The 18883-nt window shown below is 34.1% G+C and overlaps 1 pseudogene; it reads left to right on the top strand.

Moving 5' to 3' along the window:
* Positions 1-529: 529 nt before the first annotated feature.
* On the top strand, positions 530-1307 carry LOC101719369 (DCN1-like protein 1 pseudogene; annotated as a pseudogene).
* Positions 1308-18883: the final 17576 nt, after the last annotated feature.

Raw genomic sequence — 18883 nt, forward strand, 5'->3', positions numbered from 1 at the left:
ACTCTGGCTTTTTTCCAATGCTATATAATACCTTTTCACCTCAATTGAATATCATATTGTTATCACTATAAAATTTGATTTTAATGTTACTATAAAATAATAGGAAATAGTCCTCAGAGACTTCTTCCAGAACAAATAAAATATATAAGACTGTGCAGACACAAAATAATCAGAGTTAAGACAGACTAACTGTATGTAGAAATAACTATCTCAGGTGGAACCATTTCTTGTATTTACTTAAGAGTTCATGATATTCCAATACCTATAATTTTATAAATCACATTAAAAAGCCAAAATTAAAAAATCTTGGAACAGCCCTGGAGACCCCCGCGCCCAGGGGAAGCCCAGCACCCGCCACCAACGCCCATCCTGGTCCCTCAGCCTCAGAGCTGGGGCAGCCTCCTCCACCACCGGCACCGCTGCGCATGAACAGCAGTCCTGCGAGCCTGAGAGAGGAGAGGCCGCCCCTCTCTGTCGTCCATTCACTGCGGATCCGGAGGAGGAGGGAAGAGGCCTGGAGGACACCAACATGAACAAGTTGAAATCATCGCAGAAAGATCAAGTTCGACAGTTTATGATCTTCACACAATCTAGTGAAAAAACTTCAGTAAACTGTCTTTCTCAAAATGACCAAGTTAGATGTAGCAACAGATAATTGTTTCCAAAATCCTGAACTATAGAAACGAGATGGTGTAAAAGGATCAATGGACAGGAAGAAGTTAGAACAACTATACAATAGATACAAAGATCCTCAAGTTGAAAATAAAATTGGAATAGATGGTATAGAGCAATTCTGTGATGACCTGGCATTTGATCCAGCCACCATTAGCGTTTTGATCATTGCATGGAAGTTCAGAGCAGCAACACAGTGTGAGTTCTCCCAGCAGGAGTTCATGAACAGCATGACAGAATTAGGATGTGACAGCATAGAAAAGCTAAAGGTTCAAATACCCAAGATGGAACAAGAATTGAAAGAACCAGGATGATTTAAGGATTTTTACCAGTTTACTTTTAATTTTGCAAAGATTCCAAGACAAAAAGGATTAGATCTAGAAATGGCCATTGTTTATTGGAACTTAGTGCTTAGTGGAAGATTTAAATACTTAGACTTACAGAATAAATTTTTGTTGGAACATCGTAAACGATCAATACCAAAGGATACTCGGAATCTTTTTTTAGACTTCAGTACAATGATTGCAGATGACAGGTCTAATTATGGTGAAGAAGGACCATGGCCTGTTCTCACTGATGACTTTGTGGAATTTGGATGCCCTCAAATTGCTGGGACAAAAAGTACAACAGTGTAGCACTAAAAGAACCTTCTAGAATGCATATGGTCTGTACAATAAATACACCAGAAAATTGCACAGTCACTTTCTGCTGGCTGGACTGAACTGAAGATCAATCCTCACTATTCAGACTAAGGGTTGAGACAAAATTTTAAGGATACATTTTGGACCATATCATATTTCATTCTTCAAATGGTGGTTTGGGCTTGTCTTCTAGTCTGGGCCTCTCTAAACGTTTATAATTCCAACGTTGTGGATTTCATCTCAATATCTGTGGACCATCCTAGTTTATTGTTCCATAAGTCTTAGAAGTTTTATGGTGATTATGTTGAGGTTTCCATTCTTGCATAAAGGACAACACTGTCTTCACCAGAAAACAGTTTGGCAGAAGAATTAAACATAATGAACATCACAAACAATTTATAAAAACTTCTTAAATATACCCTTTGGGCTAATTGCAAAGACTGTGATGATAGCACTTCCAATGAGAGTGATATATTTATGTGTATGGAATCTGGAATGGTGTTTGGTTTGGGGGGATTTTTTTTCCTGGAAAATCACATGTATTAAGTAGAATATCTGATGAAAGAAATGTCAAAACAAACATTGTGGAAATTTTTTAGGATAACTTGGTGCCTACGTGAAAAACATATTGTGTTTTAGACTCTCAGTTTCAAAAAGGTTCCACAGAAATAGTCCACACTCACCAATGTTTATATGTAATGTTCCTACAGGGATCTTTTATTTAGTGGATGTCTGCACAATAGTAGACTTCACTTGTCTACATTAGGCACCACATAATTGGATTTCATTATGCTTTTGAAAGGGTCATATGCCTATCAAATAAGTTAAACTATTTAATTTGTTTTGAATGTTTTTAATTGCTATACAATACAATATCCTAAATTTAGGCATGAGGGTTTATTTTTGATTTTGTATTTTACTTCCTTTTTGGTCATCACACTATGGAACTCAAATGAAATTCTCTTAATTTATAAAAGGAGAGTATGGATTAAATTTTGGAAATGGTTGTGATGAGCCATTAAGTTCAATCTATACAGTATAGGTACTGCTCTTTCAGATAAGTAGTCCATTTTTCATGACTTTTTATTTTGTTGAAACTGCTTTAACTGCTAAGTACTGTTGTTGCCAAATATTTACTTCAGGAGCAAAGATTTTCAAACAAGCATACACTTGATGAAAAATACCAATCTGGCTTCTATTTTTGTAAATTATTTAGTCTCTACTGTTTTTGTTTCACTCACATTAGCTCCGTTTTCACATCAAAGCAGAATGCTGTCTTGTATGGAACTCCCCCCACTGGTGTTTTGGGGTTTTGTTTTGTTTTGTTTTGGTTATGGGACCCAGGAACAGCTTTCTTGCCTAAATTGCTCATTTTTTTTAAAACTTACTGTCATGTGAAGAGTTAATTGCTTTCTTAAACATTTCTGTAAGGCAAGTTAAAAAATTCTGAACTTCAAGCTTTGGATGATGATGGTTTTACTAGGAACAGATTTTGTCTGGTATATCCAGGTACTCTGTAGGGCCTAGTATTGATATCAATAAAGGAATGCACTTCAGAATAGCAGTACATTTTATGCACATGCAGAAGTGATTTCAAGAAACAATGACTTATTAAAATTGCTTTTTATTTATATAATTTTGAAATTGATTAGGTATTTTATTACTATTCCAAGTATAACTTTAAATTCAAGAATTTAATTATACCAAAAGAAAAATTTGAAAATTTCTACTCAGGTCATTGGAATTAGTTATTAAAAGAGAAGAAAAGGGGAAAGAATTCTGCTGTTTTCAGTGTTTCCTGATTTCATTTTTATAAATATATAGGAATTCCAATTATGAAAAATTTTTTAAAGATATAAAAACATATGTATTTTTATTTCCTGTCTTGAAAATTTTGAGTTACAATATTATTTTCAGATAATTTCCAGTATGTTGTTTTAAAATGAGATCCCATTTCTTCTCCAATATAAACTGTTTTCATAAAAATCTGGTACTGGTTGTGGCATAGTGCCATGGGTTTCACAGATTTTTCTTTTAAATGCAAGACCTTTTCAACAGAATAGTGTTTGTCATCAGTTTGGTACTAAACATTTATAATTACTCTGTAATTATAAATAAAAATACATAAAGCTTTGAATATAATTATATAGTATAAAAGTTAAGGTTGTCCACTCTCATGGCATCTTAGAATTAAAGCTATTACTAGGGCTGAAAAGAGAAAAAATCTTGGAAGGAATAATGGGAAAATCAATAGTAGTCAGGCTTTATAAGCACATTTGCCATACAGGAATGGAAGTAATCTATATTATGAAACTATTCCCTTAAATATGCCATTCAACCATTGTCACACATTATCTTAAGAGCCTACACACCATAACTGACAAAATACTGGACATGTCCAAAAATACTGGTAATACACAGTTATCTCAGCTAAATAATGCTAGAAATTCTTTACATATAACACTGATTTACTCGGCTGCACTCTCAGAATAACAACAACAAAAAAAGTACTTTAAATCAAAAGGGTGATTTATGCTGTGTAAATACTGTACACAATGTGAGGCTATTACATATCAGCAAAGGGCAAGAAGAATACTGACTCATGGGAAAAAGAGTTAAGGTTCAGACAACTACTCAAGAAACCTCGTTCACTTCTCAAACACCCACTTATTCTTCTTTCATACCATCCAGTTTCTACTGCTTTATTCTCTATAAGTCAGGTGTACATAGGTCAGTGGGATCTCTATTCCCCAAAATGAAAATTTTTTATCATTCTCTTGATTTCCACTTCAACAACATCAATGTTTCTTTCCTCTGGAAATCCTCTCTTCAATTAGCTTCTATGATTCTCTAAATTTTCTTCCTAACTCTATGGCAATTTCTTTATAAATTTATATTCCTCTAACAGATCCTGATATGCAGAAGTTGTTCATGGTTCACCCAAAGGATGTTTTCTGATTTCACTGTTTCCACTCCCTCTCTCCAGGTATACTGAACTATACTAATAAACTTAATTATCATGGGCAATAGATGACTCTCAAATTATATCTTCATATTCAAACCCTATTAATTCCAGGAAATACATTAAAATGCTCTTTTAACATCTCTCCTAGTATAGTTCAAATATATAAACAGGCCTAATTTTACAGTCATGCTATTCTACACTCAAACTAGTCCTTATCAGTGTTCTTCATCTCAGTAAACATCACCTCCATCCATCTAGCAGAGGTAGTTAAATTCAGAAATGTTTCTTGATAATTCCAACTTCCTAACACTACTGAATATATCAGTGAATTACTTTAATTTTGCATCTTAAAAAGCCTCAAATCTGCCAAGTCTTCTCTATCAAAACTGCCTCTCTGGCAGCTCAGTTTCTCTTCATACACTTTCCTTAAATTGATCTTCCCAAAATACCTCTGCCTTTCCCTATACTCCACCTATTCTCTCACCTGCTAACAACATGATCATCTTATAAGCAGAAACATAACTGTATCATGTCCACAAATAAAAAATTATTATACTGCTCATGTGATAACTTACTTCAAAAATATTTTACCAAGTGTCACAGGTGGACGAATTTCAGTTTATAACATAAGGGTTGTTTGCTAGCATTTTAGATAAACTATCAGAAATCCACATTTTAGAAGCTGCTATTATTCACCTATCATACAATTATAGACAAAATACTAAAGAGTGTGTTAAGTAGGCTAAGGAAAGTTAGAGATACATTTTTTTATGAGTACTATTCAACATGTGTGGTTCACTAGAAAGGTGTATCAAGCTTAATGCACTTGCATGAATGAAGTATGAAAATCAAGCAAGTATAGTAGCCTGATGCATTGGGAACAGTCCATTATATCTAGAGTTTTACTGTTCTTGTGTTATTCTGTTGCACAGAAAATTGTGTTATGTGATTCAACTCTCAGATTGGGTGCTCCTATCATTAGAATATCATTGGGGTTGTTCTGATGTAAAGAGAGTATCAAACTACATAGAGATCAGGTAGAGACTTCTGTGAGCATATATTCTTACATCTTCTTTCTCTTCAAGTCCTTTCCACTGAATTTATTTTTTTCCTTTACACTTCATATAGTCAGTTCCAACCCATCCCTCTGTTATCAGCTCATATCATCTTCAGAGAGATATTTATATTCCTCCATTTATTATCACAACTACTTAGGTCTGTGGCAGGCATCGTTTGGCATTTTTAAGAGAAATTTATTAGTGCTTTATTAGTTAATTATACAAAATACTGGATATCATTTGGAATTTTGCGAAAGTATACATATAAACTTATTTACTGTTGGTGTTGGGCATATGCCATGTCATTTAGTGAAAGTATGTCTCCTTTTCCCTCTATTTCTTACATTAATATTTAATTTTCATTTAACTTCTAATAGAAAATGTGGAAGCTAATTATTGTCCTCATTATAGAGCACACAAAACTGAAAATAGTCTTATGCTATGCTATTATTTATCAATTTGAATACTTATTTAAGCAATAATGATAAAACAGTGAATTCTCTGTTTGTGGAGCTTACACAGTTCAATGGGAGAGCAAGTCATTTTTTTACCACAATCCTATATAATTATAAAATGTGAGTTCTATAAAAATGGCAATTGTTATGAAAACATAAATAATATTAGAAATGTTTCTGGAAAAGGGAGAAAATTCCAAGCAGAAGGTTCAACACATGAAGGCCATGAGGTACAAACAGAAAAATAAAAAGTGTGACTGGAGCATCATAAATTGGAGGGAGCCTAGCACCAGGTAAAGTTAGGAAAAGTCAGCAGGAAACTGTAATGCAGAACACTGAAGATCTCAAAGGAAATTTGAATGCTATTTATAAACACAACATTTTATTGTCACCTTTTATGTAAGCATTTCTTGTAATATTTGTCTATAAATACTGAAGGAATATTAAAATTCATTGAAAATTTGTCTATAACATGACAACCTATTTTAGATATATTATTTTATAATGTTCTAAACCTAGAGGTATATAACACAGAAAACCTACAGAAATAAGTGGTTGACACAGCTCTTAGTGAGAAACTATAAAGAATGATTAAGGATATGGGGGAAAATACAAATAATTAAAATTAAAAATTCAACTAATGGATTTACTGGTATGTAAGTCATAGCTAGAGAGAATTAGTGACAAGGAAGGCAAAACTGAGAAGATAATTGAGAATTTAGCAAGAAAACAAAAATTATTTAAAAGGTTTTTTGAGGGGGGTTTCAAATACCTAGAAGAGAGCTCAGAATTAGTGAATGTACATTAAGATAAGTTATGGTAAAACATTCTGAATTAGACCTCCAAGGAACTTCCCTCTTTTTATGACCCTTAAAAAAACCACTCTGGCCTTTAATTGTTCAGCTACTTGAGCTGGCTGCAAATCAAACACAAGAAAATTTCTTGGAAGGCAGATGAGCTATTTACATAGCAAGCTAAATGTTCTTCTTAGCAGGATCTCAGCTCTCCTTCAACCACTGCATTTTTTGAGTAAGGAGAAAAAGTATTAAAAAGGATGCTATACTAGCAGAAGCTAGAGCTCCTTAAAAAATAATTCCTCTTCTATCTGTATAACATGCTTCTCAGCGAAATCAGTAGCAGGGGGCCACCTAAATGGTAGCATCTAAAGTGTAATATAGTTTCCTGCTGTTTTCATGCAGCCAAGGTATCCATTAAAGAGCTGGCACAGTTTCCACAGGCACATTAAAAAATGGTCTTTGCTAAATACACAATCTCCTTTTCCTTCCTCATATAGATTATATTGCTTTAATTGGTCAGTCATTCCTATTGTTTTTCTCCTGTCCCAGGGCAAGTGGGAAAGTTGAACTATTCCTGTATATTATGGCAACATTCTATCCTGATGAGGATGTATGACTTAGAATTAAGGCTATGAATGTACTTTCTCCAGGTTATTACTTCCTTTTACCATTTTATGCCTGATATGTGGATGTTTGGACTCAGTATCTCACTCAAACTGCTTGAAACTCAAAGGTTCATTCCTTTGCTCTAGGGAAATATAGATCTCTGGTGGCCAATATGATAAATTACTCTTTATTTTGCCCTTCTCAGACCTTTGGAAGTATTGCAGATTAAAAATCAAGAAAGCCCAGGAGAAATTAGAAATTATAACTATAGGTCAGAAGTTGTTGAGTTGAGTGAATTATAAAAGACCTGAAAATTCCACTGTCCATTAAGGCAACTTATCGACCCCTTTCATTTCAACTGTTATCATCTATTTTTTAACCACTTTGTAAAACTGCAACTAAACACACAAACAGTATGATCCCAGGTGCAAGATTCAAAAAATTCTACTCTTAGCTCTGCAACTTTATTAACAGCGAGCTTTAGGCAGGCTGCACACTTCCTTTGCTCTGTTTTTCTCTTACGTAAACACAGGTAATATCCCTATTGTAGCCTAAGAAAAAACGGTTCATAAAGGGCTTCAAATGGGCGATAATGAAATAGAGTGACCAGAATACAGAAAAGGGTTTTAATTTTTTCATTGCACAAACCAAACTCTATGGAAAATGACTTTCTCCTTATTTTTTCTACTTAATCATATCCTTAATGAGAATAGGGACTCTTTTATTTATATTTGAGTTTTTAGGACCAACAGAATTCCCTAGACTTGGAGTAGTGCCCCAACCCTCACATGAGAGAGCTGACCCTGAGTGGTGTCCTCCTCCATGTAAGAGAGAACAGGAACCCCACCAAACACAACATGAGACAGCAGAACCATGAAGGAGGAGTGGCACCACACAGTACAGGGCAGAAGAGGCAAAGACTAACCAAGAAACCCATCATGGATGAAGATAATGTCCAGGGAGAGATGAGAACAATCAGACCCTACAATGGCTAACATTAAGTCCAAGAGCCCATTTGAACCCCGGCCTTGTGGCCTACATTTAGCAGAGTTCAGAAGGTTGATTGCAATCCTCATCTACCAACAAGAGCAAGAAAATACCTTGGCTTGAACAGTAACCAGCGTTTGGAGACAAGGAACAGAAGAAAGGGACCTCTAGTGCAAGGAGGGTACTTGAAAGAGCCATAGGTCCTAAAGCTAGGCATAGGAAATCACGCCTTCCTGGATTCCAAGACTGTAGATCATGTAGATTCAATAACACGGAAATTTTTTATTGACTCAATATCTTTTTATTTTCTTATTTTGTATCATTTTATCTTTCCTTCATTGATTTTTTTCAGGGTTAGGGGTTGTTCACACATTTTATTTTTTCCTCTTCTTTTAGTTTCTTTTTGTCCCTTTCAACTTTTTTTCTTCCTTTTATCTGCTTTTGCTCTTTTTTCTTTTTCTTGTTCATTCTTTCAACCAACTGTCATCTATCACTATTAATTTTCCTTTACTCTTTAACAGGACTTTCTGTCTTTTATCTCCTCTTCATATCTCTATCAATTAATTTTTCAAATTTTGTTTTTTTTCATTCTCTAGTTCCCCAAACCACTTTTACCTTTACTACTATAACTACTAAGCTCCATTAATCTCTAGGTAGTTTACTGCTGTTGAATACTGTGCTATTTTTAGTAGAGGTAAAGTTGTTCCATTTAACAGCCATTTACTGTAGGTCAATAATGTATCAGGTATCAGGTTTGTCTTTATTGGAGACCCATGCAGCGAATCCTGATCTCCTCCTCAGTGCTACCACACAAGGCAGGAAGAAAGACATAGAGGCAGAGTTAAAGAGACAAGAGACAGGGAACTGGGATGACCAGTGCTCGAGTCAGCAAAGGCTTGAGCAAGCAAAGGCTCTGGTCAGCCAAAACTTTCAGTATTTATTGATAACATGATCATTGTTAGGTTGGGGTGAGGGGGTCACCAGGGATATGTTGCTGATACAGGGAAGGCTTGTAAGAGAAAAGACAAAGCATTCTTGTGTTAGGCTGGGAATGGAATTTGGGTGAGTTACTCTGACCTCAGTTATGTGTTATCTTATATGCTTCAGTAAGACTCACTTTTTTTTTAACTGTATATCCTTTTATTGGTATATTTTAGGTATACAATATAATGACATTCATCATTGGAAATTTGCACCTTTATGTAATCTCTCTTCGTTCTTTTTTCCCCCTTCCCCTGCCCTCCCTATTGACAAAGACTTTATTTCCATTTTTTCATTTTCTCATATTAATTCCATTTTTAAATAAGCCAATTAAGAGGTTAACTCTTTGTAGCCTACATTGCTTACAGCCAACTTCGGGCATAATCAGTGAGATGGTCCTCCACAGCCTTAGTGTTCATACTATAATTATAGATCTCTTTTCTGTGGACAAGGTGATACTTTATTGGTCCTTAGGGTTTGTTAATATTCAGTTTGTATTTAATGCTTTCATTGATACTGATTTTATTACTATAGCTAAGGTGTCATAGCTGTTGCTCTTAATTGGTTTTCCTGAGATGTTTATATCTAGATTGCCTAGAGGTCATTAAAAATAACATGGTCCTTTCCAGGAGAACTGGGTACTGGGGCAAACATGCTGTAACTTCCCATCTTAAGTCATTGGAGGTGGTGGTTGGATCCTAAGACAGAGGCAAGGACCAGCACTTAATAACACCCTGAAAACACCACTGAAAAGCAGACATTAACTGAAGAGGTCTCCATACAGTACTAGAAACAAATCTTTCCACTATAATAAACCACTATAATAAGCAAGCCTCAAAACACACACACACACACACACACACACACACACACACACACACACAGGAAGCATAAGAAGAGAAACCAACAAAAACCTCCAAAAACTCTCAACTCACCCAAAGAATATTCATGGGGCATTAAAGGGGAGTAAATCAAAAGCCTCACGCACAAATTATCCATTTTGTTATCAGGGATATAGCAAAACTGAATAATAATAATGTAACTGGCAAGATCACAGAAGATATAAATAACAAGATACTGGGCGAATTAAACAAAATCTTCAGGGAATCTAAAGATCCTAGTGAAATGATAGAAAAACTACACAAAACAATGCAAAACATCCATGACCAGGATAGAAAAGGATTAGAGTACATAAAAGGGGGTGCTAATAGAAATTTAAGAAATGAAAATTCTAGAGTGTGGGCAGCAGAAGTGACCAATGTGAGGACAGAATCTCAGAACTAGAAGACAGGGCTGTTGTCAGTGACCAATTAATGATAGTCATCTTAAAAACAACAAGAGATCATGAAAAATTGACTTAATAGCACCTTGAGGATGTAAAGAATAATCTAAGATTAAGTGGAATTAGTTAAAATTCAGAAGATAGCACAAATGACATAAAAAACATGTTTACTAAAATTATAGGTGAAAACTTTCCAACCATAGGAAAAGAATTTAACAGACAGAAAAATGAGAGATATACAACCCCAAACAGCCATGATCAGAAAATAACCTCCCCATGACACATCATGGTCAAAATTCTGGAAGCCGAACACAAGAACAAAGTATTAAAAACAGAGAAAAGTAATAAATAACTTACAAAGAAAAATCCATTAGAATTAAAGCAAATTTCTTAAAGGCCAGGAGAGTTTAGAGATTAGATTAGAGAGCTGAGATTAGAGAGCTAAGATTGAAGAGTTTCAAGCCCCAAAAGGAAACACATTCTATCACAGGCCGACATATCTTGCAAAACTATCTTTCAATGGAGAAACAAGGTATTTTCATGAAAAAGAACACCTAAAGAAATTCATGACCACCTAACCAGAACTCCAAAAATTGTCAAGGATACCCTAGAAAGAGACAACGAAGCTAACAATGACAAAATGTCTAATAGAATGAATACACCATGTTAAGTGAGCAGCTAAATAGAAGGGAAAGACAGAGAATCAACAACAGAAATATCTATCAGTAAGAACTCTCAATGTTATTGGTCTCATTTCCCCAGTCAAAACATACAAATTGGCAGAATGATCAAGAAATAAAATCCAATAGTATGCTGTAAACAGGAAGCACATTTAATTCAAAAAGAAACTCAGTCTAAAAACAAAAGAATGGAAACAATATTTCATGCAACAGGAACCCTTATAAAAGCAGATGTGTAAAAAAAAGTAGATGTCGCTCTCTTATATTCAGACAAACTGGACTTCAAGGCAAAGCTTACCAAAAGAGGCAAAGAACATCACTACATATTGGTTAAGGGAACACTCCAACAGGAAGAGGTAACAACATATATGCATGGAACAACAGCACACCCAATTTCAAAAAACAAGTACTACTAGACAAAAGCTAGACATAAACACAATTATAGCGAGGGACCTCAATATCCCACTATCACAAATAAACAGATCAATTAGATAAAAAGTCAACAAATACTGGCATTGAACAAAACCTTCAAACAAATGGACTTAATAGCTATCTATGGAATGTTCTATCCAACAACAGAATACACATTCTTTTTAGCAGCAAATGGAATTTTCTTCAAAAGAGATCATATACTAGACAATAAATCCATATACTGGATGATAAATCATTTTAAGTAAATGTAAAAGAACTGAAATTATACTATGCATATTACCAGACCATAGTGTAATGAAGTTAGAAATCAATGACAAAAGAAAACACAGAAATTATGCAAATGTATGGAAACTACACAATACATTCTTAACTAAAAAATAGGTTACATAAGAAATCAAGAAACAAATGTGACAATTTCAAAAGCTAAATGATAATGTCAGTACAACATACCAGAACTTATGGGACACAATGAAAGCAATCCTAATAAGGAAGTTTATACCTGTGAATTCCCATATTTCAAAAACACATTAAACCTCAACAAATAATGTAATGATGCATCACAAAGTCCTAGAAAAACAAGAACCATCCAAACTCAAAGCTGGTACAAAGAAGGAAATTATAAAGATCAGACTAGAAATCAATGAGGCCAAAGAACAAAAACAAAACAAAACAAATTCAAAAAACTAATGAGCCTTAGAGTTGGTTCTTTCAAAGAATAAAGAAAACAAACCCTTAGGCAATCTAACCAAAAAGGAAAAAGACCCTAATCAATGCAATTAGAAATGAAAAAGGTGAAATCACACTGGACACTGTCAAAAAAAAAAAAAACTTCATTAAAAACTACTTCACAAACCTGTACCCCAATAAATTGAAGAATGCAGAAGAAATGGCTAGATTTCTAAATACATATGAATTACCAAAACTGAAGCATAGATTTTTAAAACCCTGAACAATCCAGTAATAGACAATTAAATTAAATGAAAGACATTTACAATGAAAACTACAGTACTCTGAAAAAGGAGGACATCAAAAAATGGAAACATACGCTTTATTCCTGCACAGGCAGAACTAATATAGTCAAAATGGCCATCTTTCCAAAATAGGTATACAGATTTAACAAATTCTCAATCAAAATTCTAACCACATTCTTTACAGAACTGTAAAAAAAAAATCCTAAAATTCATATAGAATCAAAATGGCAACACAATCCTGAATATAAAGAGCAAAGCAGGAGGAATCACAATCCAAGAGCTGAAGTTATATTACAGTGATGCAGTGATAAAAACAGGATGGCATTGGTACAAAAACAGACATGAGGTTCAATGGAATGGAAAAGAGGATACAGAAGCTATTTCAAATATATTTAACTATTGGATCTTTGACAAAGGGGCCAAAAGCACACATTAGAGGAGAGATATCTTCTATAATAAATGGTTTTGGGAAAGCTGGCTATCTACGTGGAGAAGATTAAATATTTCTCACTGTGTACTGAACTAAAAACAAAATGGATCTAAGAACTAAATGCTAAAACAGAAACACTTGCCAATTGTGGTGGCACATGCCTGTAATCCCAGTATTTAGTAGGCTGATGCAGGAGGACTGCTTCAAGTTTGAGGCCAGCCTGAACTACATAGTAAGACACTGTCTCAACAAAACAAAACAACAAAAAATCAAAATCAGAACAACCCCCCCCCCAAAAAAAGGCAGAAACACTTAACCTGCTAGAAGACAAGATAGGTAAACTCTTGAAGTCATAGGCATAGACAAGGACTTTCTGAATAGAACTCCACTTACATAGAAAATGGTTCTGAGAATCAACAAATGGGACCATATTAAATTAAAAAGCTTCTGCACAGCAAAAGAAACAACAGAGTGAAAAGACAACCTACAGAAGGGGAAAAAAATTTACACAGAGGACTTGTATCTAGAATATATAAAGAACTAAAAAAATTAGACCTCCTAAAATACCCAATCACAAAAATGGCCAAGTGAAATAAATACGAAGTATAAATGGCCAATAAATACAGAAAAAAATGCTCGATATCAACATCACTGCCCATTAGAGAAATGCAAATTAAAACATCTGACATTCCTAGAAATACACAACATACCAAGACTGAGTTACATAGAAACAGGAAAGCTGAACAGAGCATAATATGTAAGGAGCTGGATGGAATCGACAATAAAAACTTGCCAGTAAAGAAAACAATGAGCCCTAATAATTTCACTGGTGATTTCAGTCAAACACTTAAAGAATTATTCTCAAGATCTTCAAACCAATGCAATAGGAGGAGAAACTTCAAACTCACTTTATGAGGCAGCATTATCTTAATACCAAGGCCAGATAAATACACTACAAGAAAAACAATATATAGGCTAATATACCAGATATTACATAGAATGCAAATATCTTTAGCAAAATACTAACAACCCATATTAAATATCACATCACATACACCATGATCAAGAAACCTACCACGGAAATGTAAAATGATTTAATATATGCAAATCAATAAATATGATATATCACATTGAGAGTGAACGTTTAAAATCATGTAATAATTTAATGAATACAGAAAAAAGTACTAAAAAGGTAACATCATGTCATCATAAAAACTCAATAAAAGTAGGTATAAAGAAATGCTACTCCATCTAATAAAGATTATATACAATATGCCCACATATAGTATCATAGTGATAAAAAGCTGAAATTCTTACCTGTAAGGTCAAAAGCAAGACAGTGACACTGACTCTCACCAATTCTACCTAAAATAGTACTGAAAATTCTAGCCAAAGCCATCAAGCAAGACAAATGAATACATATAATCAAGTAAGGAGAAGTAAAATTTTCTATTTACAGATATAGTAAACGTATACAGAGAAAACCCAACAACTCCACCAAAAGAAAATGAGCTAATACGTTCAGTAACATTACAAGATACAAAATCAACAATGAAAGAATAATCAGTTGCTTTTCTATACAATTTTAAAACTCCCCAAATAAAGATTTAAAAACATGATACGATTTATAATAGCATCAAAAATAAAATATTAAAGGGCTGGGGATTTAGCTCAGTGGTTCCACCTCCTGCCCCACAAGAGCAAGGACCTGAGTTCGATCCCCAGTACCAAAAAATAAAATAAAATAAAATAAAATATTTAAGAATACATTTAACCAAAAAGGAGAATGATCTCCACATTTTAAACTGTAATGCACCAATAAAAGATACTAAAGAAAACACAAATAAATTGAGAAATAGCTTGTGGTCATAGGATATAGGAAGAATTAAAATTGCATCCAGAAAGGGATCTATCTATTCAGTCTAACCTCTGTCAAAATTTCAATGGCATTTTTCATAGATACAAAAGAAATAACCCTAAAAGTATATCAAACTACAAAAGATCAAGAATTTCTAGATCAATCTTGGACAAGAACAAAGCCAGAGAATGTATTATCTAATATTTTTTTTGAGACAAGGTCTTGCTGCGTAGTTTAGGCTGCCCTTGAACTCACTATGCAGCCCAGGCAGTCTCAAACTCGAGGTGATCCTCCTGCCTCAGCCTCCTGAGTGTGCGGCACCATGCCTGGCAGTATCGCCTAATTTCTGCTATTTAATGAAGGTATAGTAATCAAAAGACTGAGGCATTAGTACAAAGAAACAAAAACCTCCAGGTACAGAATAGTTACTAGAAATAAATCCATACATGCACGATCATTGAAATTGGGGAAAGGGAAAATTGATTATTCACAGGTAGAAGAATGAAATTGGACCCTGTTTTCGATCCATATGCAAGATCAACTCAAAATGATTCAAGACTTAAACAGCAAAAAGGCAACTATCAAACTACAAGAAAAAACATGGGAAAAACTTCATGGCATTGGTCTCACAATGATATTTTGGATATTACTCTAATATGACAGCCAAAAAAGAACTAAAATTAGAGAAAAGGGATTTTGTTAAGATAAAAAGCTTTGGACCAGCAAAAGAAAGAATCAATACTGTGGAGGGACAGCCTAAGGAATGGGAGACAATATTTTCAAACCATCCACAATATATATAATTCCAACAACTCTAACAAAAATAATAATCTTACTACAAATGAGCAAAGGACCTGAATAAATATTTTCTAACAAAGAAATATAAATATTTATATCAATAACTTTGTCACTGTGACAGCAAAAAAATTACAAATGAGGAAAAGATTTATTTTGGTTCACAGATTTACAGGTTTCAGTTCATGGTAGGTTAGTTCCATTGCTGTGGAGTGAGGCCGAATATTGTGAAAGGGAGTGTACATGGCTGAACAAAGCTGCTCACCTCATGGTGGTCAGGAAGCAAAGATGAAGGAGACAAGGTCCCAATGTGTCCTTTAAGGACATGACCCCAATGATCTAATTTTCTCCTACTAGGCCCCAACTCTTAAAGGTTCCACCACTCCCCAGTAGCAGCACAAACTGATGACCAAGTATCTGACACATGAGTCTTTGTGGGACACTTCAGATCCAAACTGTAGCAATGGCCAGTGGGTACATGAAAAATGCTCAGCATCACTAATCAGGTAACTGCAAATTGAAACCATAACGAGAGACTGCTGAATACCGATCAGAATGTCTGTTATCAGAAAAGACAAGAGATAAATATTGGTGAAGATGCAGAGAAAATGATACCCTTGGATACTGCTAGTGAAAATATAAATTGGCATAGGTATTACTGGATTATGATATTAAATATATTATGTTGTACCTATACTGCATGGAAAATAGTATGGAAGTTCCACAAGATATTAAAAATAGAAATACTGTATCATCCAGCAATCTCATTTTTGGAAATATACCTAAAGGACATGAAACCATTATCTTGAAGAGACATCTGTACCCCTATAGTCATTGTAGCAATCACAGCACCCATGATGTGGAATCAATATGTGTCTGTTGTCAGACAAATGTATAAAAACATATGTTACACACACCACACCTACATGAGCATGCACACACACAAACAGAATATCATTCAGCTATTAAGCAGAATTTTTGGGCCAAGGATTTAACTCAGTGGTTTTGCCACCTGCCTCACAAGGGTAAGGTCCCGAGTTTGATCCCCAGTACCAAAAAAAAAAAAAAAAAAGAGTTTGGACATTTGTGATGACATGGAAAAACCTGAGGGACATTATGCTGAGTACACTAAGTCAGATATGGAAAGACAAAATATTGATTTAATCTCACTTATGGATGGTATCTAGAGGTTGAACCTGTAGAATCAGAGGATATTATGATGGTTGCAGTATGGGGGATATATACACAGGATACAAAATTTCAGTTACATAGACTAAAAGTTCTAGAGATTAAATGTACAGCATGCATACTGTAATTAATATTTTATTGTGTACTTGAAATTTCCCAAGAGCAGATGGTATATTTTGTCATCACACATGAAAATTGGTAACATAATGGATATGTTAATTAGATTGATAGTGGTGATTATTTCACAACATATATATGATATATATATTGAATATATATCATATACATAGATATCCATGCATATCCAAACATGTACTTTAAATGTATAATTTTTATTGTTAGTTATAAAGCTAGGAAAGGGAAAAGAAAATTAGATCAAAAACAGACAGAGAGAAGGAAGGAGAGAGGGAGACAGCGAGGGATAGAAGGAGGGAGGACATGGAAAGAAAGGAAAGGAGAGGAGAGGGAAGATTTTCTGAAACCAAATTTTAGCAAGTATAGTCAGATATTGTTAAAAGAATCAACTCTATTCAGTTTGGTGTTCTAATGAAATTCCAAAAGTTGCTGTACTTCAGGATAACTTTAAATCTACCACCATAGAAGGCATTATGCCCAGGTTTTAGAAATTAAGATGAAGTACCCTGCAGATTACTGTGCACTACTTTTAGTAGCATGAACTCTTGTAATTTCATGATAAATATGTTGTTTGAATCCTTTTGTCTAATTTTGTCATACTATAACGAAAGTCTCCCTGCATAATATATGAATGCACAATTGGAAGCTACTGAATAATTTCGTTTTCTCCATTTACCCAGTAAACTCTGCTATAGCAGCAAGGTTCATTTTAAGTCAATATCCCAATTTCTTACCTTTTTTACTCTTCCATTGGATGCACATTAAATATAAACATTTTTTAAATGCCAATATAAAACTGCTGCATCCTCAAGACTAAATATGATGTGTCAGTCATCTTACATTACATGGGGGAAATTAATCTTATATGGAACTAAAAATACTGAACTTCCCTAAAATGCATTTTGTAATCTTAAGAGTTATATTTATAATAAATTTATATTTGTGTCAAATGTCAATGACAAGTTAATGCACATTGAAAAAGTAATCGCTGCATTTAGCAATATGAAAGCATTCATACCTGGACAAGGAAATTTCAGGGGTATGCAAAAGAACAAAAACATGAATATTCAAGTAAAAAATTCGAGAAGAGCAACTGGATATAGTCAGTATAGATAACTCATGAGTAATTCTCTTTTAGCAAAGGAGCAAATAGACGACCGGATGAAAAGGAAAGTGGGACTGAGAGAATATTGGCAAAACAACAGCATATATGTCCTCTGATTTGGAATTACCCAAAAGAGAGTAAACACTAATGTAGAAAAAAAAGGGAAATTGTTACAATAAAGTTGTTGGTAGATTAAAGAAAGAAACGTTGGGTACAACAGAAGGCATTAGGTTCCTGGAAGTACTTAGTTCATCTCTATTATAAGAATTACAGTAGTGTGTGTAAACAGAAATTGCCATGTAAATAGCTCCAGTTTTCTCAAGAAATGCATAGAGCTGTACAGTTGAGAGCAGGCATCTAGGAAAAACATGATATAATGGTACAGCAGGACACTGCAGGGCTTCAGCTCCTGATTCAGTCCTTATACTCTGTGACTTAAGGTAAATACTCAACTTCTCCATGCCTCAATTTCTTCAAGAGTAGATGGAAATAATGTCACTATCTTCTTTAATAAGGTTGAAAAGAAAGATTAAATGATATAATATATCTATCTTCCCCCAATAAAATATAAACCCCATGAAAGCATTAGATTTCCTTTTTCTTCTTTTTTCTGTTATTATATTGTGCCTGGCATATACTAAGAATTCAATAAAGGTGATCTATTATTATTACCATCAGTTAATTTTAATACCATCCTTGGTTTGGAGAGAAATGATTCCTATATTGATAAAGACAAGGTGTATTTCTCTGTAACTGGAATGGGTAAAAGATTTAAGGATAATGGAGTATAGAAAGTACAGTTTTAAAATCACATTCTGTAATAGTTATTTTGAAATTTTAAGTAT

This window comes from Heterocephalus glaber, unplaced genomic scaffold (assembly GCF_053883595.1).
Source record: "Heterocephalus glaber isolate CG9 unplaced genomic scaffold, H.glaber_assembly_v1.0 deba00001509, whole genome shotgun sequence".
Classification (NCBI taxonomy): Eukaryota; Metazoa; Chordata; class Mammalia; order Rodentia; family Bathyergidae; genus Heterocephalus; species Heterocephalus glaber.